General features: G+C 41.7%; 1 protein-coding gene across 2 annotated transcripts in view; it reads right to left on the bottom strand.

Annotated features, from left to right (window-relative positions):
* Positions 1 to 12,451, bottom strand: part of peak1 (pseudopodium-enriched atypical kinase 1) — a 170,224-nt gene that overhangs the window by 145,761 nt on the left and 12,012 nt on the right. The window lies entirely within an intron of this gene.

The raw sequence follows: 12,451 nt of genomic DNA on the forward strand, positions 1-12,451 counted from the left end.
AATGTCTTGGATAACTAGTCGATATGTTAATAGGGAAAGCCTGAGTCCTGAGCCTGAAGGAGCTATTAACTGAGAGCAGTTGGAGACGTGTGTGCATGCAATGTGTGTGTGCTGCGTCCACTGGGCTGAGTTAAATACTTTAATTAATTGGACATGCTTCAATCTCCCTGGAATCGATGTTCTAACTGGGCTGAGTGGTTATTTTCTACTCTGATTAACTAACACATAAAAAAAGAATACTATATATACACGGACTAACGGTTATATAAATGTCATGCATGAAGAGACATGACAATTACAGAAATATTCAGCAGCAGTACAAGTTGCAAGTCCTAAAAACTGGTCCAAAGTCTAACCAACACAGTGATGTAAAAAAACACCCTTTTTAGATTTTAAACATAAGGAAGGAATGATGACAACCCAGTCTGTAGCCATTGTCTACTACAGGTTGTAGTGGCCTTTAAATATTATGAACAAGTGAGTCACATGTCCAGTCACTGCTGGATTCATGCCACCTATACCAAAGTGGCAATAGGTGTCTAGTCTTCGATGTAAGGTTCTATTGCAACTGGCAATAGAATTTGCCAGTACTCAATACTTTATACTTCTACTCCACTACATCTCAGAGGCAAATATTACTCCACTACATTACAATTATATACAATTACAGTTCCGCTACAGTTCTATTTGAAAATAGATGATCTACAAGCTCACAATGTCTCGTGATGTGACACATTGTGAGCTTCAAAAGATACATTGGAAAACTTGTAAAATGGGACATTTTACAATGACTCGTGTGTCATTCACCAAAGGTGGTGTAATGGCTTAATTTGTGCATATCGTGGCTGAGGCTCATTTTTGCCTCACAGTCACGGGGAAGGTTTAATCTGCAACACAATTGTATTCAATGTATTGGGGGTCCCTGCTTCATCTCTGTCAGCTTCAGCTAAGGGGTCCTTGGCATGAAAGACGTTGAAGACCCCTGGTCTATCTATCGCTAGCAAACACACCTGGGCAGGGAGGTTTTAGTGTGTTGGCACAAGTCCACCAGTTATAGCAAACAACAGGCTGTGTGTTGTGCATGCCACAGGTAAGTACAGGTTCACATGCATACTTATCCCCTGCTCCCCTTCCAAGGAAAACATTGCAACATTCAAGCTGTGACCTTACCTTACGCTAGCCTAGTGGTGCAAAAATGTTTAGAATGGCAATGCAATTATACAAGCCAAGTAATGAAAAAAAGACAGATGCTCACATTTAAACATTGAGTAATGTCAATGTTTTAAACTGAATTAATTAACACTTAGGCCGCTATCATTTATTGAAAAATTAGGATCTAATTCACGCCAGCATTTTTTTAATTTGAGCTCTTATTTTGAAAAGCCGCCATTTCCGGTCCATGAGCAGTATGTCTTAACCTAGGAAACTACACGGAGCGGACAGGCCTTGTTTACCATCTGAAGCCAGACCGGAGCTCTGCAGAGCTCCAGATCATCATATCTGTGCCGTCAAAGAAACGCTGTTTTGACCAAAATGCCATCTGGGACAAGGAATAGGAGATACAGGCGATTGAAAGAAATGGATAGAATGGATTATTATGGCGACGACGATTTAAGATGGGCGATCCAGTGCTGTGCTAACAACACAGCTAGCTAACCGGCTAACGTGAGTAGTATTATGGCTCGAGCAATCAAACGCGCCATAAAAGCGCAATTGCCGTAGGCCGTCGCCAATGGCGTTAAGCGTCAGTATCAAAATTAGGCTTCAATTGACTTTAATTGTCGGCAATGGCGCTGAAAGTATTAATCATAGGCCTATACAACACCAAAATAAGCGACTATGTCTCATGACCACAGACACAGGGGGCAGTATTATGCGTGTCTTAAGTACCAGGTCTTATTACTTAACTTAAGACCTGGAGGCGTGATCAATGCCATTTGGCTATTCTGAGTGGCCAAACAGCATTGACCACGCCTCCAGGTCTTAAGTTAAGTCATAAGACCTGGTACTTAAGACACGCATAATACTGCCCAGGGGGTCCCCAGCAAAATGAGTTAATAGTATCAACGTCAGTTTTGCCACTTTAACCATACACATCAGCGATTTGGAAATAGCCAATCTAGGATATACAAGCTCACAACACATCGCGATGTGACAGTGTGAGCTTTTACATCTGCTATTTTAATTTTAACCACATACATTTTGTATGGGGTTCCCTGGCCCATGATTTTGTAACCCCCAGTGTCTAATGTAATCCTGGGCGCTACACTCCCTCTGCCAAACCTGGGGAGAGCAACGGACTGACCTCATACTTCCTTCACTGTATGGAGGAGTCCAAGCCGCTTCTTTTCACCTGACATGGGGGAGTTTCCCCAGTTGAACGTAGCGCATGGAAAGAACACGTTATTCCAAGTAGTTCCTTTCCCCTCCATCAGGTGCCAGATCAGTGGCCTTGTGGTTGAGTGTCCGCCCTGGGACTGGGAGGCTGGGGTTCAATCCCCAGTCGGGTCATACCAAAGACTCTAAAAAAATGGGACCCAGTGCCTCCCTGCTTGGCACTCAGCATCAAGGGTTGGATTGGGGGTAAGTCCCTGCGACATACTAGCGTCATGTCCAGGGGGTGTACTTGTACATCAAGCTGCCTCACGCTACAGAAACAGGAGATAGGCTCCTGCGCTATGGGCCTCATGGCTCGGCAAGGCTACTTACTTACTTACCATCAGGTGCCCCGGCTGGCCAGGGGGAGGTAGTATAGAGACCAGGATTACTGCATGATAATGTTTGAGAATCACTGGTTTAAACAACACAGGAAGGAACAAGCCAAAATAAGCAAGTACACACTTGAACCAAAAGAAATACAACTCTGCAAGTTCCGCAACTACCAATACTTAGAAGCAACTTTACAGAAAAACAAGCCCAAAGTCACTTATAATAAGCAGACTTACTTGGCGATACTGGATTTCAATGATGTAGCTTCTCAAAGTTGTAGGTTTGGAAACAACATGGGAGGCAACCTGTTCTGTAGTTACAATTTGCTCTCACTACGGCACCCTGCCGATCCGACCAATACGTCTGAGTCAGTGTCAGGGGTTTGTTAAGAGTACCTGTATGTACATGTCCCTTTTGTGCCCAAACATGTCACGCACGCCTGCATTATTATACTGTGTCAACAGTGTCCGCCGGTATCTCAGATTTTGTGATTGTGCACACGAGCGGATGCATACATTGTGTCTAAAATGTTCACATTGCGCGAGACACTGTGTGTGTGTGAGACGCGCGTGTGTGCGTCCGAGCGTGCAGCCAGTTGCTACAGCTGTTCTATCATCATGTTGTACATCCATATTCCATACGTGGTACGTTCATCCATCCACCAGTAACTGTACACAGACTCAGAGCAGGCTGGCTGTTCGGACTCCAGTTGAATGCTGGTGTTGTGTTTTATGCTGTGGTATTGTACGTCTGTGATATACTGCACCTTTGCCTTCAATGATAATAACATTGCCCCAGCATGCATACCAGCTCGGAGGAAAGCCTGGTCTCTGTTTCAAAAGTCCGTATGATCTTGTCGGAGGGGATGATATCGTTACGTCATGTTGTAGTATTGTTTTGTAGTCGACAGGCAGGAACAACAGGACAACAGGCTTACTTTTCCATCAAACCGATTTTTCTCAATAAAAGCTCTCGTAGCCTGTAGCTTTTATTGAGAAAAATCCTGGTGCCCAGGCTATACGTCAGGTAGGGGTAGGCACAACAAGCACTCCAGATCTGTGGACACTGCTTTCAACGCCATTCTCAGACCAGCCCTACAGTAACTCTGCTAGCCTGAATAAAGCCACGAGATCATGGCTAGAAGCCCAGGAGACTATATGTAGGGCATGCTTGTTTTCATGTGATGGAGGACGGGTATCGTTACATAGGCATGGCACAATATTAGCAACAGGTGATACTGCCAATGCGATCATACATCACAGTGTGAGAGGGTTCCCCTGTGCGTGTGTGAGAGAGAGAGAGAGAGAGAGAGAGAGAGAGAGAGAGAGAGAGAGAGAGAGAGAGAGAGAGAGAGAGAGAGAGAGAGAGAGAGAGAGAGAGAGAGAGAGAGAGAGAGAGAGAGAGAGAGAGAGAGAGAGAGAGAGAGAGCCTTGAAGCTGTGTGTGTAAATTGTTGGAACATACAGTACATTACTACTACTGCCCCACATTCACAAGACTCTCATTGTGAACAGATTGCTGGGAAGTTTGGGAACTACATTGTCACTATATATATATAGAGCACCATGAACAGGTTGTTGGGAACTACATTGTTACTATATAGAGCACCATGAACAGGTTGTTGGGAACTACATTGTTACTATATAGAGCACCATGAACAGGTTGTTGGGAACTACATTGTTACTATATAGAGCACCATGAACAGGTTGTTGGGAACTACATTGTTACTATATATAGAGCACCATGAACAGGTTGTTGGGAACTACATTGTTACTATATAGAGCACCATGAACAGGTTGTTGGGAACTACATTGTTACTATATAGAGCACCATGAACAGGTTGTTGGGAACTACATTGTTACTATATAGAGCACCATGAACAGGTTGTTGGGAACTACATTGTTACTATATAGAGCACCATGAACAGGTTGTTGGGAACTACATTGTTACTATATAGAGCACCATGAACAGGTTGTTGGGAACTACATTGTTACTATATAGAGCACCATGAATGAACAGGTTGTTGGGAACTACATTGTTACTATATAGAGCACCATGAACAGGTTGTTGGGAACTACATTGTCACTATATAGAGCACCATGAACAGGTTGTTGGGAACAACATTGTCACTATATATAGAGCACCATGAACAGGTTGTTGGGAACTACATTGTCACTATATAGAGCACCATGAACAGGTTGTTGGGAACTACATTGTTACTATATATAGAGCACCATTAACAGGTTGTTGGGAACTACATTGTCACTATATAGAGCACCATGAACAGGTTGTTGGGAACTACATTGTTACTATATAGAGCACCATGAACAGGTTGTTGGGAACTACATTGTTACTATATAGAGCACCATGAACAGGTTGTTGGGAACTACATTGTTACTATATAGAGCACCATGAACAGGTTGTTGGGAACTACATTGTTACTATATAGTTGAATTGTGCTATACATCACGCATGCCAAACCAATTAGTGCTTTGTACTTGAATGAGTGAGTGACACATAAACACCCTTCAAACACTCTTCAATCTATTCTTTATTTGAACACTGAGAAGCTAAGCTCTTCCCCGTGCAGCCAAACCCCTCTCTGCTGAGTACATACATGTTTGAGTGCACGTGAGTGTCAGACACTAAAAACAGCATCTATTTGAGTCAGAGAGGTAACGTGAGATGAACTCCACCCCTCCCCTTTCCTTCCCCAGCTGGACTGACATGAAATCCGGATGAGTAGACAAATATAATTTGGGCGCCAATGACATTATTCTTGTAAAAGCAGCAGCCCTGGGTGGGTGAGTCAGCCCGGGTCAGCCGAGGGGAACCTCTGTTTACAACGTGCAGCAGCAGCTACTCATGCTGGGATTTGAAATCATGTGACCATCCAGAGTGTGATGTCACTGGAATGGGGGCATAATGAGTGTAGGGATGTTTCAAAGAATCTAGTAAGAGCATTTCCTTTTTCGTTTTTGGGGCTTTTTATGCCTTTAAAGACCTACTGACCTAGTGACCTAGGGTCATGACCGAAAGAATAAGGTCGCGAATACAAGCGGCCGAAATGAGTTTTCTTCGATGGATGTCTGGCATCTCCCTTAGAGATAGGGTGAGAAGTTCAGTCACACGAGAGAGACTCTGAGTAGAACCGCTGCTCCTTCGCCTGGAAAGGAGTCAGCTGAGGTGGTTCGGGCATCTGGTTAGGATGCCTCTCGGGCGCCCCCCTAGGGAGGCTACAAAATAACTACAAAATAAAATACCTGTATTATTCATTTCACTACGTCTTTAATTATAAGACAGTAGACTGACAGGAAATGGGGAATGACACGCAATGGGGATTAAACCCGCAACACGCAGCTGGATATTCCAATTATTATAATAACTGATATCTGTGCATTTTCGTTATTATTTGCTTCAAAACAGAAACCATGCAGAGCAGCAGTTAAAATCAAGACTCTACTACTATGTCTGCATATAATATTATCGTTTATTGTTGTACCGTACATCAACAACTGTGACTATGCTGTTGCACCTTAAATAAATGTAGGCCTACTGTAGTGCACTGAACTTACTTCAGTGTGCATGCAGGGCAAAGTGATGTTACTATACAAGTCTGTTCCCTGCCAGCCAGTGACAGATCATCAGTTCTGTACATACAGTGCCTGCACGCAATGTGCCCACAATGAACAGGCACCAGTGACACTTCAGTCATGCCATCATTTCACAGAGCTGGATTTAACTCTAGTCGACATGGACCGAGTGCTCCTGATGACAAAGTCAAACTCTCAAAGTCAAACGTTAACTCTCCAGACAAATTATTTAGTGTGATTTTATATTGGCCATTATGGGAGATTAGATTATGTATAGAATAACTCCAACGTGTATTTTGTGAGATGCTCCTTTAACCAATTTTGGGCGGGAACCCCTTTTGGTGTTAGCATTATGTTATGCTATTTTTGAAAAATCGTTAAAATGTGCCTCAAATCTTTCAGAAAATTGTCATGATTTAGAAAACTTTTTTTTTTATTTCGACGTCAGGCCTGAATGGGTTAATAACAGACACCTTTTTTACCCAGTTTGTCCATGAACAACTCCCATCAGAATATGCATGTGCGTCATGTACGTGCGTGCGTGTGTCCTGCTTGTATGGGGCATTGAGGCATGTCAGTACCCAGGCCAGCTAATCTCCCAGTAGACTGCCAGTGGTTCAGGTTGACAACAGCAGACAAGGCCAACAACACAGTTGAAGTATGTCTCAGACATGTACAGAGGTATTTATAACAGCCAGACAGGGATAGGCCAGAGCTACGAAGCTGTTTGACATAGTTTTACACATTCACTCTGGAGGTGACGGACTAGATAGTAAGTAAGGTTAAACAAATCATACAACAATGCCAATAAAATAGTCCATAAAATGTTACAAAATGTTACTCAACCATGAATTTATTACTAGGGTTGTCCCGATCGGATCGGGTGATCGGAAATCGGCTCCAATCACATGATTTTCAAAAGAACGGAATCGGGGAGAAAAGATCGGATTTGTAATTGTCTAATGTAAATCTCATTGATGTATAAGCAATAATTAGTGTGGTTGCCCTAACAGGGCAACCAGACTATTGTAATCGTAACACTTTATTAGTGTGGTTGCCCTAAAGGGCAACCAGACTATTGTAATTGTAACACTTTATACTTTCATTTACTGGAGTAACCCTAAACTTTGTATCACTACTCCTCCCACAGTTTTGACTGTACGCACTTGAGCCATATGTCAAATTGACCGGCTTCATCGGGAATGGTGTGCTTGTATTTTTTTAAGAGAAATGTTGTATAGTTTAATTGATATGAATTTATTAGTGATTTAAATTTCCCCATTGACATGAATGGGAAAGTGCGAAAAATAACATTCAAGTATTTTTTCCTCGGAGACTGTAAGGGCTATAGTTACAAAACTTGGAGGGTAGGTTCATAATAATTATTAAAATTAATTAACTTATAATGTTATCGGTCGGCCTCATGGTGGCGCTATAACAGCCCACTTTACGTTTTGGCTTATAACTCTTGAACCGTAGGTCGTAAAATCTAAATTATTTTTTTCCTGGCTTCCTTGGGTCATGACGCATCTCCCCATAAAAATCCAATATGCCTCACGTCTCTTAAGGAGAAGGTCATGGTTTCCGCCTCTGGGTGGTAGAGGGACCATCTCCATGCCAACAAAGCGTAGTTGGCATGGAGATGGTCCCTCTACCACCCAGAGGCGGAAACCATGACCTTCTCCTTAAGAGACGTGAGGCATATTGGATTTTCACTTGCGACACCTTAGCCCCAAAAGGTTTAAATGATGAATTCTTACTAAATGTGATGTTGTGAATTTTGAGGTTTTCTCACCTCTGGGGTTTTCTGATATTTTATTTATTTCTTGATTTTTTGATATCTTGGTTCTAGTCTGTTTGATCTCCCGCTGTCATTGTGTGTGATGTCAATGTAGTGTATTTTGGAGTACAGACCCTTATACCTGTAATTTATTAGGTCTGACCCCCAGTACATGTATTGGACATTATGCCCTCCAGGGACATGTTTTACTTAAATATAATTGTCCAATATTCATTCCGCAGTCAGTACATTTAAAAAGGTTTTCAATTTTCATTGTATATTGCCTTTACTATACTGATTGATTTATTCTATTGTAGCTATCTTATTCTATTTTGTGTATATTTATAAATGTTCCTTTTATCATGGAAAAAATATACCACCTGTACTCACCTGTGGGCAGTCCCTCTCCATGGTAACGGATTGGTGTGTGTCATTTGATTGGCCCCCGCTGATCTCAGAGATGTATTTATGCTGACTGTTTGTCAGTACTGCTTTATGCCTGATGAAGGTCTGACGACCGAAACGTTGCAATAAAAACCAACCTAAGTGAAGACAGTGTGCGGGATTCTCCTTTTTTCTACATATCATAATAATTACTAAAATTAATTAACTTATAATGTTATCGGTCGGCCTCATGGTGGCGCTATAACAGCCCACTTTACGTTTTGGCTTATAACTCTTGAACCGTAGGTCGTAAAATCACAATTATTTTTCCCTGGCTTCCTTGGGTCATGACGCATCTCCCCATATAGGCCACGCCCATTTGCGTCATGATAGATTTTCCGCCATTTTGAATTTGATCCAAAACACACTTTTTGCTCCTCCTCCTACAGATTTTGTCAAAATCTCACAAAAATTGGTACACATGATCTCTGGACCTTTCTGATGAAGACACCACAGGCGGAATTTTGATAGTGCGTATCGTTCGGCCGTAATCGGCTTCCGAAGTTAGTGGGATGGGCCTATTTTACAAAAAATGTCTAAAATCCCGAACGAAATGTCCGATCCATCCCAAATTTGAATCACATGTCGCGGGTGGTTAAATCAACCAAGTACCAAAAGCAATTCCATTTTCATCCATAGGGGGCGCCGCAAATGCGAGAAATGTAACCGTTTGTCGCAAAAACATGATTTTTGGGGGATAAATCCCCTCCGAATTACTTACGCATGATCGCAGGGGTGACGCAACATTGTAATTGGCTGGCAATATCAGTGGGAGGGGCATATGTGAGCCACTGCGGCAACCACACTTTGCAATTTTTTAAAATTGCGACTTTTCTAGTTTTACTGTATGACTATGAGCATTTCAACTGTAACTACACACCGACTCATTTAGGAGCGAAAAATAGGTCATATGCTTCAAAATATGCAAGGCCAATGTGTAAATGTCCAATATATACTTGGGAAGAAATTATATGGTTGCTTATATCTAAACTTTATATTTTACCATCACTTATAATACTTATATTGTTGCTGTCTGGAAGAAACCACCTAACTCCATTTTTGTATCAATGCTATTGAACACCCTTTACATTTATGTGTTGGTTAAAAAAATAAAAAAATAGATGAACCAATGGAAAAAGTGATTGGCAGAGTTGGCGTACATGTCTGAGACATACTTCAACTGTGTTGTTGGCCTTGTCTGCTGTTGTCAACCTGAACCACTGGCAGTCTACTGGGAGATTAGCTGGCCTGGGTACTGACATGCCTCAATGCCCCATACAAGCAAGACACACGCAGAGTTGGCAGATAATTTGAGGATCCAATGGAGTTCCTAACTCCATTGGATCCTCAAATTATCTGCCAACTCCACCCGTTTAGCAATCTATTTTTTTCATAAATCAGTGCCGTTTCCGTCTGTGTGTGTGTTGGTGAAAACAAATATTGAACCAAAAAAAAGTATTAAAAGGCTTTTGGACAAAAACCTCCTAACAGATTGATCCAGAATTCTATGACAATACTATGCAGTAGACTACAATATACAAAGCTGTATATACTGTAGTTATAGTCTATATCTTCCATGTGTCCAATGCACGACTGGTCACTGCAATAGTTTACACATCAATCAGAAATAGTGCATCTTATTCCTAGCCGAGGAAATGAACCAACATCGATAATCAATTCTACACACAAATCACTCTTCTTCTTCAGACAATGCACATGGAAGTGCAATGTGTTGACATAACGTAAGAGTTTAGAAGAGTTTTATTATTACCATCTTCTGCCTGGTGCACAAACACATGCATGCATTGATTGATTGATTGATTGATTGAAATATGTATTAACAGTTTGCAGAATTACAGTACATTTCAAGCACAAACTCAATACAAAGACTGTTAACTACAAGAGGGTCCACCATGTTCAATTCATGAAAACATTTAGAGACGTAAAGAGGGATTCAGATTTTACGGGGGCCAGTTTCGAATTGCAGCCGTCCGTAGGTGCCCTTTGAGAGTGGTTTTGAAGGAGTCAAGGGATTCACATGTCTTAATGACTGTTGGTAGAGCGTTCCACATTTTGGTGGCATAGGAGCATGCCAGGAGCATACACATAAACCAGAAGCTGCGAAAACTAAAGGCCTAAAGACATTTACTTTGTATATTTAACATGAAACTGGAGACCGGATTGATCCAGAGGTTCATATTTCCCACCAACTACTACTGTGTCGTTTAAAAAGCCGGCTGTGTCCGCTTCCTGCCGCGGGAGGCTGGCAGGCCGAGATCAGCTTTCACTGAGACGGAAGTATTAAGGAAATGAGATCGAAAAATCTGATAAAGAAAGACTCCCGCTGAAAGGACATGCGCCATTCAGTCTCACACAGCAGCATCACATGGTCTAAAATGACCCCGTGACAGATATGTCCATAAAAGATACAAAGTAAACTAAACAGAAACAGAGAGAGACAGAGAGACGGTATTATGGTAACACGGATAAAAATAAATCCAGGAATGGTTCCAGTGGGAAGCGGGGAGGGCTACTACATAGGACAGCACAATGTACCAGCAGTAGATGAAGACTAGTTTATTAGCCTCAAGGCCCGCAATCTTGTTTTGGATGCTGAATCAGTTTCATAATCAAAGTGAAACAAACACAGACATCAGACTATCAGTATGGCCAGCATGAAGCATTACTGCACAAATACCTGATCATTTATTGATCATGTCTCAGCAATAGTACAACAACCATTAGCTTGTAAATGGAAGCGGACACAATGCAGCACTCTGTTACATGAGCTGAAATAAGGACATGCATATGCACAACATGCTCTGTGGTGCAGTGCCTTTACAGTCATTAAGGGAAGTACAGAGGATACATTATTGTCCGTCCATATAAAACATTGATATACATGGACGTTGCTTCATTAATCAGCCCCATTACAAAGCCATAACCTACGTTAATATGCAACTAGATGGACGTTAACGAGGCCATAAGCTCGGGAAATAGGCTATTACAGTATGGTGTATAATTTCAAAGTTCTTTCAAAGATCAATACTGCTTATCAAGTCAGCGATGATGTATTACTGCCAAGGGAAATGTTTAATTCATTATTACTGATATAAAAGAAGATAGTGGTATGAACTAGGGGGAGGAAATAAACAATAATCAAGCAAACCAGCGTTGAACAAAATAAAAATCGACATTTGGAAGTCGAACATATCCTTTTTTCAGCATAAAACATACATGTTGTACATAAAGGCTCAAAGGAGCCTGTCAGGAGAGAACTGGAGGATAGATTAATAATGGCATATATGCTGTTTAACTATACTAACTTAATAGTTTGTTTAACATCTGTCAAGCAATGATACCATTATCACAGGTTTACATGTGTAAAGTGGCTGAAATTAGTTTTTTACCCCCACTGGCTCTAAAGTGCATTTGTGTGTTGTTCACACACACACTTTCAGGAAAATACAATGAAGCGCATGCACAAGACACACACACACACACACACACACACACACACACACACACACACACACACACACACACACACACACACACACACACACACACACACACACACACACACACACACACACACACACACACACACACACACACACACACACACACACACACACACACACACACACACACACACACACACACACACACACACACACACACACACACACACTTTGTACCACTACTGTAGTATTGACTGCTGTTAGATCACCTTTTAGAACATAACTATTCATTCTTTCCCAAATGAGCTTGTCAATCAATAGCTAAAACCTTTGCAAGGAGACTGCAGTCAGATTTGAAAGTGATGATCAATTAATCAATGAGCCCCAATTAGTTCAGATTGTAACGGCCCTCCATCCTAAACAGATAGTCATCACATGCACACACACACACACCCCGAAGGC

This window comes from Electrona antarctica (assembly GCF_951216825.1).
Source record: "Electrona antarctica genome assembly, chromosome: 5".
Taxonomy (NCBI): domain Eukaryota; kingdom Metazoa; phylum Chordata; class Actinopteri; order Myctophiformes; family Myctophidae; genus Electrona; species Electrona antarctica.